Below are 20,979 nucleotides of genomic sequence, written 5' to 3' on the forward strand. Positions count from 1 at the left end.
AGTTAGGTTTAAGTAGTTCTAAGTTCTAGGGGACTGATGACCACAGATGTTAAGTCCCATAGTGCTCAGAGCCATTTGAACCAAAGGAGGGCACTAAGTGCCTGAAACCGGTTAAGAAATTAAATTTCTTTTATGCAACTGGTTCCTGATTATTTTGATATATACATTATACTTGTGACAAATTTATATGTAATATTATAAATAAAATGATTATACCGTTTGATTTGAAAGTTCTTGTGTATACTTCATTATTTCTAGTTTCCCTACGAAAAATTCTTACTACTTTTTCAGGCTAAATATTACGAAAATAAATGAAACCTTCAAATACTGATAAATTACTCAGCCATAGGAAATCTGTTTTTAGAATTATGTGGGCGGGAAGAAAAAACTAATAGCAATGGGATTCAATCCAGAGACCTCGAACTTATGAAACTAAGTGCCAACTCGCTCGGCCGAGAAATTGCTGAATACTCGTGGCTATGCAAAGTATATAAAAACCGCTAAAATTTTCAAACTCGATTTTCCCGAAAATGGTGGAGAGTCGTGTCTTCCTATTTACATATGCTAAAGTCCTAGTGGTGCCATGCAGACCCTGTCGTACGAATCAAATCGGTGTTGGAAAGTCCATAGGGTCCCTTATCGGCCACAACCGATTTGGAGGGTTAGGGAAAGCCCGGCCCATCAACGTGAGGCCGAACAAAAATCACCTCCTCTGCAAGCGCTGATGCATCAACTGCCGACGAGGATAGCAAACACAATGGCCACGGAATTATACGTTACAGTTACCATTGTTTGTATGCCTCTTCTCGTGAATCGTGGATAATGTCGGAATATGGAAGCAGTATAAATAATAAGTTCGCTTCTTCAGTGCTGTATTTTGCAAGAGGATCTACACTGAAGCGCTAAAGAACCTGATATAGACATGCGTATTCAAATACGGAGAGATGTAAACAGGTAGAGTTTGGTGGTGCGGTCGGCAACGCCCACATAACACAAATGTTTGGCGCAGTTGGCAGATCGGTTACTACTGCTTGCAATGGCAGGTTATAGAGATTTAAGTCAGTTTGACATGGTGTTACAGCCGGCGCACTAGCGACAGGGCACAGCCTCCCCGAGGCAGCGATGAAGTGGGGATTTTCCCGTACGACCATTTCACTAGTGTGCCGTGAGTATCAGGAACTCAGTAAAACATCAAATCTCCGAAATCGCTGCCGACGGAAGAAGACCCTGCAAGAACGGGACCAACGAAGGCTAAAGAAAATCGAACGTGACAGAAGTGCAGCCCTTCCGCAAATTACTGCGGATTTCAATGCTGGGTCGTCTACAAGTGTGAGCGTGCGAACCATTCAACGAAACATCATTGATATGGGCTTTGGAAGCCAAAGCACTCGTGTAGCCTCGATAACTGCACGACATAAAGCTTTACACCTCGCCTGGGCCTGTCAACATCAACCGTCGATGGCTGGAAACATTTTACCTGGTCGGACGAGTCTCGTTTCAAATTTTATCGAGCGGATGGACATGTACAGGTATGGAGACAACCTCATGAATCCATGGACGCTGCATGCCAGCAAGGGACTGTTCAAGCTGGTGGAGGCTCTGTAACGGAGTGTGCGCAGTTGGAGTGATATGGAACCCGTGGTATGTCTAAATCTGGCAGGTGACACGTACGTAAGCATCCTATCTGATCACCTGCATCCATTTATATCCACTGTGCGTTCTGGTGACTTGGGCAATTCCAGCAGGACAATACGACCTGCCACTCGTACAGAAGTGCTACAGAGTGGTTCCAGGAACACTTTTCCTAGTTTAAACACTTCCACTGGCCACCAAACTGCAGACGTGAACATTATTGAGCATTTATGGACAGCCGTGAAGGATTCACGGTGTCAGTTCCCTCCAACACTACTTCGATATTAGTCGAGTCAATGCCACGTCGTGTTGCGGCAGTTCTGCGTGCTCGCGGGGGCCCTACACGATAGTAGGTAGGTGTACCAGTTTCTTTGGGTCTTCTGTTTAAGGAAGGTTTACCATCTTCGGCCCGAAAAAAGCATGTTCTTTGAGAATTTTTTTCTCGGAATGTGTTATAGATATGGCAAATTTGGTCAAAATGTTTATTGATATTTCCTCTACAAACTGGATTTTTTTCGACCGGAAATGTCGAAGAGCAAAGGCGGAAGTGTCGTCGGAACGAAACAAAATTTCGATGTAGACCTCCACCCGCGGTAAGTCACAGGTCAGCCGGCTCGTCTGAAATCAAAACTGAGTTGACGTTAGCGAAGTATGTAAGATTCTTTAGGTTTTGTTCCTCGCTTAAGTTATTTGGACCATAAGAAACAATATAACGGCCATTTGAAAAAACCGAGATTTTTTTCCAGAGAATTTTCGACTTTGTCGGCCAAGTAAAAATGTTTATAGTTGATGGATCGGAATAAAAGCGGTACAACTCTTAGACAATTTAGTTAGCTTCGTCGGGAACAAAGAATCATGCCAATCGGTTCAGTAGATTTGCAGTTACCATACCGCGCGATAAAGAAAGTCATTTCGAGAAAAACGCGTTTGAATTGAATATTATGCAACGTACGTTCAATCTGCTATTCCGGGTCCATAAACTAGTCCTTCCTCTTCCTCATAGAGGGCGTTCTGCTCGATGCGGGACGTCCTGCGCTGCTCCAGAGACGCTCGTACGGCCGGTGACAAGCGGTTTTCGACCTCTTTAATCTGGTGGAAATCCGAATGCATGGCGAACTGCGCCGAATTGTGTCCCAGGGTGACGTCCATCGTTGTCATGGTCTTCAGAATTCCTGAATACCCTTCGTTGAAGCTGCTCACTGCCAGGAAAGTCGCAATCTCCTATGTCTTCGCACCAGAATGCAAATGTTTGGGGGCTAACTTCCGAACACAAGCGTTCAAACTTTCATTTGAATTTTGTGTGTTTCCTCCAAAGCACCAGTACAATAACTCTTCCTCCGAAAGGGCCTCGTAGATGGGATGAATCACTTTTTGAACTGTTTTGGAAAGCAGCTGGTCGTGTTGATATTCGTCCAGATGTCCGGTAGCCTTTGCAATGCGCCACTTGCACCAACTAGTTCCCCCAGCCGGACAATTTTGTTGTTGTGGGTGTTCTTCATCCGTCGAACACTTGTGGAAACACGCTGCCCAAACTGCCTTCTGCATCTGTTCCACCGAATTGGAATGCCGTGGGACTGCCAAGCCGGACTGCCAAGCCGTAGTACGTCGTAAGCTCCTTGATCACTATCAGTTTTAGTCATGGGCAAGCACAAAGAATTATTTTTCGCGGCTACAAAGTCGAAATTCACGATAAAACTGGTGCGTGAAAAAGACCCATTTCATTTTTTTTTTTCAACCACGAATAACAAACATTGCCGTTCCGTATTCGGAAAAACCGTTTCAGGGGTGGATTCTGAACACTTAAGGATCCAAAAATTCAATTTAAAAAAAATTGATTTTTCATCTACATCTACATGATTACTCCGCAATTCACATTTAAGTGCTTGGCGCAGGGTTCATCGGACCACAATCATACGATCTCTCTACCATTCCACTCCCGAACAGCGCGCGGGAAAAACGAACACCTAAACCTTTCTGTTCGAGCTCTTATTTTATTTTGATGATCATTCCTACCTATGTAGGTTGGGCTCAACAAAATAATATCGCATTCGGAAGAGAAAATTGGTGACTGAAATTTCATAAATAGATCTCGCCGCGACGAAAAATGTCTTTGCTTTAATGACTTCCATCCCAACTTGCGCATCATATCTGCCACATTCTCTCCCCTATTACGTGATAATACAAAACGAGCTGCCCTTTTTTGCACCCTTTAGATATCCTCCGTCAATCCCACCTGGTAAGGATCCCACACCACGCAGCAATATTCTAACAGAGGACGAAGGAGTGTAGTGTAAGCTGTCACTTTAGTGGACTTGTTGCATCTTCTAAGTGTCCTGCCAATGAAACGTAACCTTTGGCTCGCCTTCCCCACAATATTATCTATGTGGCCTTTCCAACTGAAGTTGTTCGTAATTTTAACACCCAGGTACTTAGTTGAATTGACAGCCTTGAGAATTGTACTGTTTATCGAGTAATCGAATTCCAACGGATTTCTTTTGGAACTCATGTGGATCACCTCACACTTCTCGTTATTTAGCGTCAACTGCCACCTGCCACACCATACAGCAATCTTCTCCAAATCGCTTTGCAACTGATACTGGTCTTCGGATGACCTTACTAGACGGTAAATTACAGCATCATCTGCGAACAACCTAAGAGAACAGCTCAGATTGTCACCCAGGTCATTTATATAGATCAGGAACAGCAGAGGTCCCAGGACGCTTCCCTGGGAAACACCTCATATCACTTCAGTTTTACTCGATTTGCCGTCTATTACTACGAACTGTGACCTTCCTGACAGGAAATCACGAATCCAGTCGCACAACTGAGACGATACCCCATAGGGCCGCAGCTTGATTAGTAGTTGCTTGTGAGGAACGGTGTCAAAAGCTTTCCGGAAATCTAGAAATACGGAACCACCCACCCTATGCCCCACTGCGGGCAGCAACCGGGGCAACCACAGCGGCAGACCGATCTGGGGACAGACGGGACGAGGTTGACATCCCCGTGATACCCAAGTCCAGCTCCCGACAGTGGTGCCCATTCGCAACAGCCTCAAGCTGCGCGACCGAAGATAGTAAAACTCCCAGTAAGCTTGCTTCTTCAATACTGTATTTTGCAAGGCCATCTCATACTTCACTGTGCCGAACACTTGCGTGACCCATTAATCGAAACTAGCCAAGCACTATAAAGAAAAACATCAAAATGAAACTGCTGTAATTATACCTACCTCCGAATTCAACAACAGACAGGTTTGGCGTAACTGGGTGGTTAGCGAAAGCAGCTGCTGTTGCTGTACTGGTGAAAGGCTGAAGCTCTGCCGACAGCAGACGTCGCTGTCTGGACCACTTCGCACTGAGAGACTAGCCGACTACCCGGTGCAGAGGTGACCCGATGCTGAGGACACGATAGGCAATGGCAGCGCGTGCGTCTAGCGTGCACCGGCGGTGGTCGCGCGGCAGAGACTACGCCGGCTGGACAGATAAGGCCGGACGCTCGAGCCGCCGGCCCGGGCGTGATGTGGCGTTGCGTGGGTCAGCCCTGAGCGCCCCTTATCTCCCTCGAGCTGCTGCCGCCGTTACGACACCGCTGGCTCTCTCGCACTCCACGTAATCTCACCACAGCACAGCTGACCACCGCTACTGCTTCCGGGAATATCCGCCGTTCGTAACACTCCACTAGTCGCTATGCTCCGACAGATGCAACAATTACACTATTGGCCATTAAAATTGCTACACCAAGAAATGCAGATGATAAACGGGTATTCATTGGACAAATATATTATACTAGAACTGACATGTGATTACATTTTCAAGCAATTTGGATGCATAGGTCCTGAGAAATCAGAACACACACCTCTGACCGTAATAACGGCCTTGATACGCCTGGGCATTGAGTCAAACATTGGATGGCGTGTACAGATACAGCTGCTCATGTTGCTTCAACACGATACCACAGTTCATCAAGAGTAGTGACTGGCATATTGTGACGAGCCAGTTGCTCGGCCACCATTGACCAGACGTTTTCAGTTGGTGAGAGATCTGGAGAATGTGCTGGCCAGGGCAGCAGATTATCTGTATCCAGAAAGGCCCGAACAGGACCTGCAACATACGGTCGTGCATTATCCTGCTGAAATGTAGGGTTTCGCAGGGAATGAATCAAGGGTAGAGCCATGGGTCGTAAGACATCTGAAATGTAACGTCCACTGTTCAAAGTGCCGTCAATGCGAACAAGAGATGACCGAGACGTGTAACCAATGGCACCCTATACCATTACGCCAGGTGATACGCCAGTATGGCGATGACGAATACACGCTTCCAATGTGCGTTCACCGCGATGTCGCCAAACACGGATGCGACCACCACGATGCTGTAAACAGAACCTGGATTCATCCGAAAAAATGACGTTTTGCCATTCGTGCACCCAGGTTCGTCGTTGAGTACACCATCGCAGGCTCTCCTGTCTGTGATGCAGCGTCAAGGGTAACCGCAGCCATGGTCTCCGAGCTGATAGTCCCTGCTGCTGCAAACGTCGTCGAACTGTTAGTGCAGATGTTTATTGTCTTGCAAACCTTCCCATCTGTTGATTCAGGGATCGAGACGTGGCTGCACGATCCGTTACAGCCATGCGGATAAGATGCCTGTCATCTCGACTGCTAGTGATACGAGGCCGTTGGGACCCAGCACGGCGTTCCGTATTACCCTCCTGAGCCCACCGATTCCATATATTCTGCTAATAGTCATTGGATCTCGACCAACGCGAGCAGTAATGTCGCGATACGATAAACCGCAGTCGCGATAGGCTACAATCCGACTTTTATCAAAGTCTGAAACGTCATGGCACGCATTTCTCCTCCTTACACGAGGCATCACAACAACGTTTCACCAGGCAACACCGGTCAACTGCTGTTTGTGTATGAGAAATCGGTTGGAAACTTTCCTCATGTCAACACGTCGTAGGTGTCGCCACCGGCGCCAACCTGGTGTGAATGCTCTGAAAAGCTAATCATTTGCATATCACAGCATCTTCTTCCTGTCGGTTAAATTTCGCGTCTGCAACACGTCATCTTCGTGGTGTACCAACTTTAATGGCCAGTAGTGTGAAAACTACTTACGTGTTTGGGGTAAACCTTTTCTTATTTTTCTACATGGTCTCCTTTTAGACTTATACTGTTTGTACAATACTGTTCTAATTTGTTGATCCCTTCCAAATAATAGGAATTGTCCAAGTCTGAAAAACATCTATTAGTTGCTGCAATCACCACCTCATTTGAACAAAATCTTTGTCCCGCCAGCCATTTCTTCAGATTGGGGAACAAATAGAAGTCCGAGGGAGCCAAGGCTGGAGAATAGGGGGGGATGCGACACGAGTTTGAATCCTATTTCCATTAATTTTGCGACCACAACTTCTGAGGTGTGTGCTGGTGCATTGTGATAGAAAAGGACTTTTTTGCGGTCCAATCGCTGGCGTTTTTCTTGCAGCTCGGTTTTCAAACGGTCCAATAATGATGAATAATAGTCACCTGTAATTGTTTCACTCTCTTCCAGATAGTCGATGAGGATTATCCCTTGCGAATCACAAAAGACAGTCGCCATAATCTTTCCGACCGAAGGAATGGTCTTCGCCTTTTTTGGTGCAGATTCTCCCTTGGTAACCCATTGGTTAGTTTTTTGGTATCAAGAATATAGTAATGTATCCATGTTTCATTCACAGTGACAAAACGACGCTTAAAGGCCTGCGGATTCTTTCTGAACAGCTGCAAACCATCATTGCAACGCTTCACACGATTCCGTTTTTGGTCAAGCATAAGCAATCGCGGAACCCATCTTGCGGATAGCTTTCTCAAGTCCAAATGTTTATGCAAAATATTATGTACCCGTTCATTGGAGATGCCCACAGCACTATAAATCTCACGCACTTTAACTCTTCTGTCGTCCATCACCATATCATGGATTTTATCAATGGTTTCTGGAGTCGTAACCTGCACAGGGCGCCCAGAACCTTCACCATCACTTGTACCCATGCGGCCACTCAGGAAATTTTGAAACCACTTATAAACTGTTTTAATCGAAGGTGCAGAGTCACCGTAATGCTTATCAAGCTTCTCTTTAGTCTCCTGAGGTGTTTTGCCTTTCATAAAGTAATGTTTAATCACCACACGAAATTATTTGTCGTCCATTTTTTGACAATCACTCGACTTCTTTGATTCACACGAATGCCAAACACAAAGAAATAGACCAATATGGCTGAAACTCGGTGTGCATTCTTTCCAAAGATGCTACTAACTAAACATGACCTCGATACGCGCCGTTGGTGTCATCTCTCGGACTTTGCACGGACTTTTCAAACGCCCTCGTACACACATGCCCGAGGGACCACAATAATGGGCGTGCCCGAAAGTGTCGTCATCTCGATATTAAAAAAAAGGCCGCTGAATGTGGAAATGCCACACGAAAGCATGCCGGCTAGAGATCGGTACGTAGCCCTATTGGCGAAAAGGAAGCGGTATCTCGCTCCCAGGCACATCGCCGTAAACCCTGCTACCGCTACTCGACTTTTACACGTGTCTCTGCCAGAAAAATTTACCGGCAACTAAATCTGGTGTTTGTATGCTCTGGGGCCTGTTAAATGCATCCCATTTGAATCATGTCGACGTCGAGAAGGAATTAGTTGGTGTAGAGAGCATATCGTTTGGGGTCAGCAACAGTGGGCCAGAGTGATGTTCCACGACGAATCACGCTTCACTGCGGCAAGTGATTCTGACCACCAGAGAGTGGAGGGAGCGGGGAACATGTTACACGTCGCCTAAGGTCCATGAACGTCTGGTGTGCGGGCGCGGACCATGCACAATGGCAGATACCGATGTATATCTTCGCGCGAGATACGGTTGCAGCACAGAAGGGAGATTATTTAGGTTCACGCCCGTCTCTTCAGAGGTGTAGTAGATCCAGACTTTCTGTTTATGAACGACAGTACCCGTCCAGACTGGCTCGCTAATGTGTCTGGCACATTGGAAAGTGAAGATATTGGACGTATAGAATGTTATGCGTATTCTCCGGATCCTGCTCTTGGCAGGCGTGTTCATCAGCGAACATCCCGTACCCGAAACGTGCACGAACTGAAGACCTCGTTGACAGAGGCGTGGGGCAATATCCCAAGGATTCCGATAGCCGGCATAAGTAACAGGTGGAAAATTTGCAGTAGTGCCCGAGGAGGGAATATTCCCTACTACTGAGAGTCCGATATCGACCTTGATGTTGGTAGTCTGAACTGTGTCCAACAAGAACGCTGTGCCTGTTACCCTACTTTCCTACGTCGTCAAATCTGTACTACTTTTCGATGTAAATATACCACTCCAGCTCCATTACGTATGTACTGTGTTTCATGCCGTTTATCATGAACTGTGATTATTCCTGTCCAATAGTGTGTGTTCCTTAGCGAGTATCATGCAATGTGTATTGATCAACTACTGTTCTTGTCTTATGTTAGTGATCTACATTTTTGTTTGAATCAGTATGCAAGATTACTCCTGTTTGCAACTGATACAGTCACTATTGTGAAGCCGAGTACAGAAACATCGACATAGAAATAATACATTTTATGCGAAAATAACTGATCAGTTTTGCACAAATTGGCTAGCTTTGAACTTTGACAAAGCACAGCTCATCAACTTTTGAACTGCCAAAAACATCCCACCTATTATCCTAGTGTACCAACAAGAAATAATAAATATGATAGCATGTTCTAAGGTGCGTACTGATGAAAACTTAGAACTGGGAAAGCCGTATACGAGAGGACTTAAAGTATGTTATACATTATTATAGCAGGCCAAGTAACTCTTATTGAACGCTGAATCAATTAAACTATTTTGCAACACGGCCACCAACTCTCTAGTGAAACGAATCCTACAAATAAAAAATGTGTTAAATTTCATTTATAGTCTATGTATGTATGTAGCGATAAAATGATCTTGCTGCATGAGAGCTATGTCGTGAGAGATAAATGTAATGTTTCGGCAAAAACCAGCAACGATTATATTAAAAAAAATTAGTTTTTGGAACAAAAGGTCGCCTCTTGTAATGTAGGCTTCACTTCCTCTGTGTCATGAGGGACAAGCATGTGTAATTGGCCTTTGTAGTTATTGTTATTATTATTATTATTATTATTATTATTTCTTTACTTTCTCAGACGTTAAGTCTGGTTAAAAAATGGAAAGTGACGCGGACCTGGATCAAGCGTCACTTCCTTTTAACTGTATGGTATGTGTTATATTGCATTTAGGAACTTTCGGGTAATTGAACATGTATCAATAATTACAGATTTCTGTAGTTGTATATATACGTTTGGATGTAGCTGTATTGCATTGAGGTATTGGTGGATATTGTGTGGTATGACTCCTGTAGTTGATAGTATAATTGGTGTAATGTCAACTTTATCCTGATGCCACATGTCCTTGACTTCCTCAGCCAGTTGGATGTATTTTTCAATTTTTTCTCCTGTTTTCTTTTGTATATTTGTTGTATTGGGTATGGATATTTCGATTAGTTGTGTTAATTTCTTCTTTTTATTGGTGAGTATGATGTCAGGTTTGTTATGTGGTGTTGTTTTATCTGTTATAATGGTTCTGTTCCAGTATAATTTGAATTCATCATTCTCCAGTACACTTTGTGGTGCATACTTGTATGTGGGAACGTGTTGTTTTATAAGTTTATGTTGTAAGGCAAGCTGTTGATGTATTATTTTTGCTACATTGTCATGTCTTCTGGGGTATTCTGTATTTGCTAGTATTGTACATCCGCTTGTGATGTGATCTACTGTTTCTATTTGTTGTTTGCACAGTCTGCATTTATCTGTTGTGGTATTGGGATCTTTAATAATATGCTTGCTGTAATATCTGGTGTTTATTGTTTTATCCTGTATTGCAATCATGAATCCTTCCGTCTCACTGTATATATTGCCTTTTCTTAGCCATGTGTTGGATGCGTCTTGATTGATGTGTGGCTGTGTTAGATGATATGGGTGCTTACCAAGTAGTGTTTTCTTTTTCCAATTTACTTTCTTCGTATCTGTTGATGTTATGTGATCTAAAGGGTTGTAGAGGTGGTTATTAAATTGCAGTGGTGTAGCCGATGTATTTATATGAGTGATTGTGTATTTTGCTAGTTTCTGCTCGTTCTAGAAAGAATTTTCTTAAATTGTCTACCTGTCCATAATGTAGGTTTTTTTATATCGATAAATCCCCTTCCTCCTTCCTTTCTGCTTAATGTGAATCTTTCTGTTGCTGAATGTATGTGATGTATTCTATATTTGTGGCATTGTGAACGTGTAAGTGTATTGAGTGCTTCTAGGTCTGTGTTACTCCATTTCACTACTCCAAATGACTAGGTCAATATTGGAATAGCGTAAGTATTTATAGCTTTTGTCTTGTTTCTTGCTGTCAATTCTGATTTCAGCATTTGTTAGTCTTTGTGTATATTTTTCTTTTAGTTCTTCTTTAATATTTGTATTATCTATTCCTATTTTTTGTCTGTATCCTAGATATTTATAGGCATCTGTTTTTTCATCGCTTCTATGCAGTTGCTGTGTTATCCAATATGTAATCTTCTTGTTTAGTGTGTTTTCCCTTGACAATGCTATTTTTCTTACATTTGTCTGTTCCAAAAGCCATATTTTTATCATTGCTGAATATTTCTTTTATCTTTAGTAATTGGTTGAGTTGTTGATTTGTTGCTGCCAGTAGTTTTAGATCATCCATGTATAGCAAATGTGTGATTTTGTGTGGGTACGTTCCAGTAATATTGTATCCATAATTTGTATTATTTAGCATGTTGGATAGTGGTTTCAGAGCAAGGCAGAACCAGAAAGGACTTAATGAGTCTCCTTGGTATATTCCACGCTTCATCTATATTGGCTGTGATGTGATATTATTTGAATCTGTTTGGATTTTAAGTGTGGTTTTCCAATTTTTCATTACTATGTTCAGTAACTGTATCAATTTAGGATCTACTTTGTATATTTTCAATATTTGTAGTAACCATGAGTGGGGTATACTATCAAAAGCTTTTTGGTAATCAATGTATGCGTAGTGCAGCGACATTTGTTTAGTTTTAGCTTGATACGTCACCTCTGCATCTACACTCCTGGAAATTGAAATAAGAACACCGTGAATTCATTGTCCCAGGAAGGGGAAACTTTATTGACACATTCCCGGGGTCAGATACATCACATGATCACACTGACAGAACCACAGGCACATAGACACAGGCAACAGAGCATGCACAATGTCGGCACTAGTACAGTGTATATCCACCTTTCGCAGCAATGCAGGCTGCTATTCTCCCATGGAGACGATCGTAGAGGTGCTGGATGTAGTCCTGTGGAACGGCTTGCCATGCCATTTCCACCTGGCGCCTCAGTTGGACCAGCGTTCGTGCTGGACGTGCAGACCGCGTGAGACGACGCTTCATCCAGTCCCAAACATGCTAAATGTGGGACAGATCCGGAGATCTTGCTGGCCAGGGTAGTTGACGTACACCTTCTAGAGCACGTTGGGTGGCACGGGATACATGCGGACGTGCATTGTCCTGTTGGAACAGCAAGTTCCCTTGCCGGTCTAGGAATGGTAGAACGATGGGTTCGATGACGGTTTGGATGTACCGTGCACTATTCAGTGCCCCCTCGACGATCACCAGTGGTGTACGGCCAGTGTAGGAGATCGCTCCCCACACCATGATGCCGGGTGTTGGCCCTGTGTGCCTCGGTCGTATGCAGTCCTGATTGTGGCGCTCACCTGCACGGCGCCAAACACGCATACGACCATCATTGGCACCAAGGCAGAAGCGACTCTCATCGCTGAAGACGACACGTCTCCAGTCGTCCCTCCATTCACGCCTGTCGCGACACCACTGGAGGCGGGCTGCACGATGTTGGGGCGTGAGCGGAAGACGGCCTAACTGTGTGCGGGACCGTAGCCCAGCTTCATGGAGACGGTTGCGAATGGTCCTCGCCGATACCCCAGGAGCAACAGTGTCCCTAATTTGCTGGGAAGTGGCGGTGCGGTCCCCTACGGCACTGCGTAGGATCCTACGGTCTTGGCGTGCATCCGTGCGTCGCTGCGGTCCGGTCCCAGGTCGACGGGCACGTGCACCTTCCGCCGACCACTGGCGACAACATAGATGTACTGTGGAGACCTCACGCCCCACGTGTTGAGCAATTCGGCGGTACGTCCACCCGGCCTCCCGCATGCCCACTATACGCCCTCGCTCAAAGTCCGTCAACTGCACATACGGTTCACGTCCACGCTGTCGCGGCATGCTACCAGTGTTAAAGACTGCGATGGAGCTCCGTATGCCACGGCAAACTGGCTGACACTGACGGCGGCGGTGCACAAATGCTGCGCAGCTAGCGCCATTCGACGGCCAACACTGCGGTTCCTGGTGTGTCCGCTGTGCCGTGCGTGTGATCATTGCTTGTACAGCCCTCTCGGAGTGTCCGGAGCAATTATGGTGGGTCTGACACACCGGTGTCAATGTGTTCTTTTTTCCATTTCCAGGAGTGTATTATCAGTTGCTCTTTACATCCTTGTGCTCCTTTGCAACAGCCTTTTTGTTCTTCATTTATAATTTTGTTCTGTGTTGTATGTGTCAATTTCTGTGTAATGACTGAAGTTAATATTTTGTATATTGTTGGTAGGCATGTTATGGGGCGATATTTAGCTGGGTTTGCTGTGTCTGCTTGATCTTTAGGTTTCAGATACGTTATTCCATGTGTAAGGGTGTCAGGGAATGTGTATGGGTCTGCAATGTAACTGTTAAATAATTTAGTTAGATGTGAATGTGTTGAGGTGAACTACTTTACCCAGAAATTTGCTATTTTATCATTTCCAGGGGCTTTCCAATTGTGCGTAGAATTAATTGCTCGGGTGACTTCATGTTGCAAAATTATCACTTCAGGCATTTGTGGTATGATCTTGTATGAGTCTGTTTCTGCTTGTATCCACCATGCATGCCTGTTATGTTGTACCGTGTTTGACCACATGTTGCTCCAGAAGTGTTCCATCTCTGTTATGTTTGGTGGGTTGTCTATTTTAATGTGTGTGTTATCTATTGTCTGGTAAAATTTCTTTTGGTTTGTGTTGAATGTTTGGTTTTGTTTCCTTCTATTTTCACATTTTTTGTATCTTCTAAGTCGTTTGGTCAACGCTTGTAATTTTTGCTTCTTTTCATCTAATTGCTCTATCGCTTCTTGTTGTGAGATTTTACCTAACCTTCCCGTTTTTTGTCTGATATTTAATTTCTTATAAATTGTGTTAGCTGTCCGATGTCTTTTCTCAGTTTTTCTATTCTGATCTGTAGCCTGTGTTGCCTCGCTGGTTTTGTGGGTTTCTTCTGTGTGTTGGTTGGTTCTGATCTCTGCCTAGTGTGTATATTTAGTGTAGTGAGTGCTCCTATATAAACCAGTAGTTGTAACTCTTCCATAGTTGTGTTTTCATTTATTTTGTTGTGTATGATTGTGTTGATAGTTTTTATTGTTGTTTCGACTTGTGGGTTATTTGGCGGTCTATGCAAGAATGGTCTAATGTCTGTATTTGTGTCTTTGTATTCTGTATATGTCAGCTGAAATTTTTATTTTATATCTAACGTGTGTGTCGCTTCGTGTTCTATTTGTGCTTGTTCTGGTGGCTGTCTTAAGACTTTGTTTTCCTCTGATTGTTTAATTGATGCGTGTTGTTCTTTCTTTGTTTGCTCGCTCTGGGATGTTTGAGTCCATTACTGTATTTTCTTCTTCTTCTGATTGCACATTATTTTGTCCCAGTACTTGTTGTTTGATGTTTTCTAATTCTGACTGGGGTATCCTGTTATTTTTGATTATTAGACGGATCTGATCAGCTAGTCGTTCTGTTAAAAATTTTAATTCTGGGTATCTGGTAATAAATGTTGTGTATACTTGTGATCTGTATCCAGTTGTGTTGGTTCCTAGGTTTGTTGCTTGGTAATAACAGAACATGAGATGTCGATTAACTTCATCTGACCATCTCATCCTCTGTCTTTGTTTTACTTCTAGGGTGGTTGCAGGAAGCATATCCTGCAAAACACCTCTATTTGGATTTAAATCATTTTCCAGTTGGCTAGCAGTGTCGTTACCATTGTGGGCGGGCATAGGGTTCAAGCGTCGTCCTCGACCATGACGGCGCTTGTCCGAGGCTTCTTTAGTTCTGTCCTGAACCAACTAATCACACTAAAAGGGGGGACAGCCCTATTATTATTATCTTTCCTTTCTCAGACCTTAGGTCTGGTTCGGAATGAAAGTGACGCGGACCTTGATCAAGCGTCACTTCCTTTTAACTGTACGGTATATGTTACATTGCGTTTAAGAACTTTCGGGTAATTGAACATGTATCAATAATTACGGATTTCTGAAGTTGTATATATAAGTTTGGATGTAGCTGTATTGCATTGATGTACTGGTGGATATTGCGTGGTATGACTCCTGTAGTTGAAAGTATAATTGGTATAATGTCAACTTTATCCTGATGCCACATGTCTTTGATTTTCTCAGCCAGTTGGATGTATTTTTCAATTTTTTCTCCTGTTTTCTTCTGTATATTTGCTGTATTGGGTATGGATATTTCAATTAGTTGTGTTAATTTCTTCTTTTTATTGGTGAGTATGATGTCAGGTTTGTTATGTGGTGTTGTTTTATCTGTTATAATGGTTCTGTTCCAGTATAATTTGTATTCATCATTCTCCAGTACATTTTGTGGTGCATACTTGTATGTGGGAACGTGTTGTTTTATTAGTTTATGTTGTATGGCAAGTTGTTGATGTATTATTTTTGCTACATTGTCATGTCTTCTGGGGTATTCTGTATTTGCTAGTATTGTACATCCGCTTGTGATGTGATCTACTGTTTCTATTTGTTGTTTGCAAAGTCTGCATTTATCTGTTGTGGTATTGGGATCTTTAATAATATGCTTGCTGTAATATCTGGTGTTTATTGTTTGATCCTGTATTGCAATCATGAATCCTTCCGTCTCACTGTATATATTGCCTCTTCTTAGCCATGTGTTGGATGCGTCTTGATCGATGTGTGGCTGTGTTAGATGATACGGGTGCTTGCCATGTAGTGTTTTCTTTTTCCAATTTACTTTCTTTGTATCTGTTGATGTTATGTGATCTAAAGGGTTGCAGAGGTGGTTATGAAATTGTAGTGGTGTAGCCGATGTATTTATGTGGGTGATTGCTTTGTGTATTTTGCTAGTTTCTGCTCGTTCTAGAAAGAATTTTCTTAAATTGTCTATCTGTCCATAATGTAGGTTTTTTATGTCGATAAATCCCCTTCCTCCTTCCTTTCTGCTTAATGTGAATCTTTCTGTTGCTGAATGTATGTGATGTATTCTATATTTGTGGCATTGTGATCGTGTAAGTGTATTGAGTGCTTCTAGGTCTGTGTTACTCCATTTCACTACTCCAAATGAGTAGGTCAATATTGGTATGGCATAAGTATTTACAGCTTTTGTCTTGTTTCTTGCTGTCAATTCTGTTTTCAGTATTTTTGTTAGTCTTTGTCTATATTTTTCTTTTAGTTCTTCTTTAATATTTGTATTATCTATTCATATTTTTTGTCTGTATCCTAGATATTTATAGGCATCTGTTTTTTCCATCGCTTCTATGCAGTCGCTGTGGTTATGTAGTATGTAATCTTCTTGTTTAGTGTGTTTTCCCTTGACTATGCTATTTTTCTTACATTTGTCTGTTCCAAAAGCCATATTTATATCATTGCTGAATACTTCTGTTATCTTTAGTAATTGGTTGAGTTGTTGATTTGTTGCTGCCAGTAGTTTTAGATCATCCATGTATAGCAAATGTGTGATTTTGTGTGGGTATGTTCCAGTAATATTGTATCCATAATTTGTATTATTTAGCATGTTGGATAGTGGGTTCAGGGCAAGGCAGAACCACATAGGACTTAATGAGTCTCCCTGGTATATTCCACGCTTAATCTGTATTGGCTGTGATGTGATATTATTTGAATTTGTTTGGATTTTAAGTGTCCTTTTCCAATTTTTCATTACTATGTTTAGGAACTGTATCAATTTAGGATCTACTTTGTATATTTCCAATATTTGTAGCAACCATGAGTGGGGTACACTATCAAAAGCTTTTTGGTAATCAATGTATGCGTAGTGTAGTGACCTTTGTTTAGTTTTAGCTTGATATGTCACCTCTGCATCTATTATCAGTTGCTCTTTACATCCTCGTGCTCCTTTGCAACAGCCTTTTTGTTCTTCATTGATAATTTTGTTCTGTGTTGTATGTGTCATTAATTTCTGTGTAATGACTGAAGTTAATATTTTGTATATTGTTGGTAGGCATGTTATGGGGCGATATTTTGCTGGGTTTGCTTTAGGTTTCAGATACGTTATTCCATGTGTAAGTGTATCAGGGAATGTGTATGGGTCTGCAATGTAACTGTTAAATAATTTAGTTAGATGTGAATGTGTTGAGGTGAACTTCTTTAGCCAGAAATTTGCTATTTTATCTTTTCCAGGGGCTTTCCAATTGTGAGTAGAATTAATTGCTTGGGTGACTTCATGTTGCAAAATTATCACTTCAGGCATTTGTGGTATCATCTTGTATGAGTCTGTTTCTACTTGTATCGACCGTGCATGTCATATGTTGTACCGGGTTTGACCATATGCTGCTCCAGAAGTGTTCCATGTCTGTTATGTTTGGTGGATTGTCTATTTTTATGTGTGTGTTATCTATTGTCTGGTAAAATTTCTTTTGGTTTGTGTTGAATGTTTGGTTTTGTTTCCTTCTATTTTCACTTTTTTTGTATCTTCTAAGTCGTTTGGCCCAAGCTTGTAATTTCTGCTTCTTTTCGTCCAACTGCTCTATTGCTTCTTGTTGTGAGATTTTACCTAACCTTTTTCCTTTTTTGTCTGATATTTCATTTCTTATAAATTGTGTTAGCTGTCCGATGTCTTTTCTCAGTTTTTCTATTCTGATCTGTAGCCTGTGTTGCCATGCTGGTGTTGTGGGTTTGTTCTGTGTGTTGGTTCGTTCTGATCTCTGTCTAGTGTGTATATTTAGTGTAGTGAGTGCTCCTACATAAACCAGTAATTGTAACTCTTCCATAGTTGTGTATTCATTTATTTTGTTGTGTATGATTGTGTTGATAGTTTTTATTGTTGTTTCGACTTGTGGGCTATTTGGTGGTCTATGCAAGAATGGTCTAATGTCTGTATTTGTGTCTTTGTATTCTATATATGTCAACTGAAATTTTTCTTCTATATCTAACATGTGTGTCACTTCATGTTCTATTTGTGCTTGTGTTGGTGACTGTCTTAAGATTTCCTTTTCCTCTGATTGTTTAATTGATGCGTGTTGTTCTTTGTTTGTTTGCTCTGGGATGTTTGAGTCCATTACTGTATCTTCTTCTTCTAATTGCACATTATTTTGTTCCAGTATTTGTTGTACTTGTTGTTTGATGTTTTCTAATTCTGACTGGGGTATCCTGTTATTTTTTATTATTACACGAATCTGATCAGCTAGACGTTGTTCTGTTAAAAATTTTAATTCTGGGTATCTGGTAATAAATGTTGTGTACACTTGTGATCTGTATCCAGTTGTGTTGGTTCCTAGGTTTGTTGCTTGGTAATAACAGAACATGAGGTGTCGATTGACTTCATCTGACCATCTCATCCTCTGTCTTTGTTTTCCTTCTAGGGTGGTTGCAGGAAGCATATCCTGCAAAACACCTCTATTTGGATTTAAATCATTTTCCGTGTGGCTAGTAGTGTCGTTACCATTGTGGGCGGGCATAGGGTTCAAGCGTCGTCCCCGACCATGACGGCGCTTGTCCGAGGCTTCTTTAGTTCTGTCCTGAACCAAGTAATCACACTAAAAGGGGGGTTAGCCCTATTAGTGGTTTGTTCTTTTCGTCGCCTTTTACGACTGGCAGAACATACCGGAGGCCTATTCTTTTCCCGGGCCTCCACGGGGTTTATTATTATTATTATTATTATTATTATTATTATTATTTAGTAACAGTTTAATTTTGTCATAAATGTGTTTGCAGTTATTTGTTTAACACTTTGGGATTACATACGCTAATTTGTTTTATGAGTTGTACTACCTCTGAACTGGGTACCTATCATGACTGTGCGCACATTGTGTGGAAACAAAACAGCCGATAGCTTATCGCGTCGGGTCGATTCACAGTTATGAACACACAAAGTGGAACCGTTGCATTATTTTTCTACTAAGTCTCAATACACACTTTTTTCCACCTTGTGCATGGAGGTGAATATAAAATATTTTCACGGTCAATTTTTCCAAACAATGCCGATGTACAATAGCCACTAGGGCCTGATACATCGAGGAGGCATCGAAACAACGATGGCAGAAGTATGATAATAAGGCCGACGAGAGTCAACGAAATCATTTTATTTCTGTACTTCGTGATGTGTGTGAGACTAATAACCGCATCGTGTCATCGCATTTGTGACCTGTCTTTCCCAAGCCAAACCTTTCTTAAACGCATTGGATACATTTTGCTAACAGCTATAGATTTTCCAGATTTTATATTTTTAATAGTTATATTTTTTATATTTAAAAGTAGAAAACGGTCGGAACTTCCTATCAATCGTTTAATTCATCGACGACAGAAATCCGCTTCTTTCGTCATGGAGCCTTCGAGAGTCATCGCTGGAACACGCGCGATTGCTGCGAATCAGTTCCTTGATTCAGCACGATATTGCAGTCTGTGGTGTCACCCCCAGATACCACACTTGCTAGGTGGTAGCTGGTAGCCTTCAAATCGGCCGCGGTCCGTTAGTATACGTCGGACCCGCGTGTCGCCACTACGAGTATCAGTGATTGCAGACCGAGCGCCGCCACACGGCAGGTCTAGAGAGACTTCCTCGCACTCGCCCCAGTTGTCCAGCCGACTTTGCTAGCGATGGTTCACTGACAAATTACGCTCTCATTTGCCGAGACGATAGTTAGCATAGCCTTCAGCTACGTCATTTGCTACGACCCAGCAAGGCGCCATTATCAGTTGCTATTGATCTTGTTAATCATGTACCGTCAGACCGACGTTCATCTTTAACGGATTAAAGTTAAGTATTCCACCAGCTACGTCCGTTTTTCTAAAATCTAATTTCCCTTTCCTGTTCCAGACCTCACGCCAGCCTGCTTGAGCTAAAACGCGTGCCTTTCGGCTTCCTCTAATATTCCTGGGTTGGCTCTCCTGCCAATCCACAACACAGTCCTGTGTTGATAAGAAGTACGATGGAATGTTGTTTCTTAACAACACAGGGAATGCAATATCGTATTTGTCCGCCGATACCAGGCAGCGACTTTCAATTAAAATGCCTTCCCTCTGTACGGGAATTACGTAATGTGCACGAGTGCAGGTTGTAACACAGGAACGACGACAAATGGAATTTTGGGTCCGGCCATGAAGCGCACACCGAGAGCCAAGCGGTTACAGCGACCGCTCGCGTAAAGCGGGAAATAGGGGTTCGAGTCTCGGTGTGACAAAAATTTTCATTGTGGTCATTTCGTTATGCAGCTAGTGGTTGTCTGCATACATTTCGTGCAGTTGCCTGATTGTCTGGACACGGTCGCCCGTGGTTGATGTCTACCAGCAGCGTCCGCCGGTCTTTGTCAAAGTGTTCGCGCCGCTTCACTGCGCAAGGACGCGACACTGCATTTGGTCCCTATACCGCCAGAATTTCACAGCGAATAGAGCTGTGGCTGCAGGTATCCCAGAGCATGAATTCTCTCCAGACAATGCGCCACTCTTGCAGCACAATGGTCTCAGCGTGGGACGACGTGTGCAACTTTTTGTAGTCCCTTGGTAGCAGGCTTGCGTAAACGTTTAGATCCGGGTATATTTGTCATATGAGTAACTTCCAATTTTGGTGAACACACTTTAACTCACTGACGGTTCTCATACGCTCGTGACGCAGGTGTGTCTTTGAGCAACTGTGAATATTAACCACTGCATCGCACTTATTCACTTCACTACATTGAAAAATGACCTGCATCACTCTTTAATGAATATAGTTTTGGCACAGAGAGGGGTGAAACATGAATCTATTAAAGTCTGGCTATCTACCCATGGACACAATTGTCACACAGCAGAAGTGTTTTCAAGATATTCTCGTTTACATTACATGTTCCGATCACGCAGGATCATATTTACATCTATGTAGTTCGACCCCCTCTTGTCTCTTCAGAACTTCTTATCAGAGGTTCTGAGTAGAAAAGACGGGTTGCTGATGGAACTACATAGATGTAAAGATGATTCTGCGTGATCGGAACATGTAATATAATT

The 20,979-nt window shown here is 42.7% G+C and overlaps 1 protein-coding gene across 5 annotated transcripts in view; it reads right to left on the reverse strand.

Moving 5' to 3' along the window:
- LOC126425294 (pyruvate carboxylase, mitochondrial) overlaps positions 1 to 20,979 on the reverse strand; it is a 417,925-nt gene that overhangs the window by 232,345 nt on the left and 164,601 nt on the right. Inside the window, exon 1 of one of the 5 annotated variants that reach the window (XM_050088270.1) lies at positions 4,862 to 5,081. The exons of the other annotated variants lie outside the window; for them this stretch is intronic. The gene's annotated coding sequence lies outside the window, so the exon portion shown is untranslated. Of the gene's footprint in view, positions 1 to 4,861; positions 5,082 to 20,979 lie in introns of those variants that run through there. 5 annotated transcript variants of the gene reach the window in all.

Source organism: Schistocerca serialis, chromosome 10 (genome assembly GCF_023864345.2).
Source record: "Schistocerca serialis cubense isolate TAMUIC-IGC-003099 chromosome 10, iqSchSeri2.2, whole genome shotgun sequence".
Classification (NCBI taxonomy): domain Eukaryota; kingdom Metazoa; phylum Arthropoda; class Insecta; order Orthoptera; family Acrididae; genus Schistocerca; species Schistocerca serialis.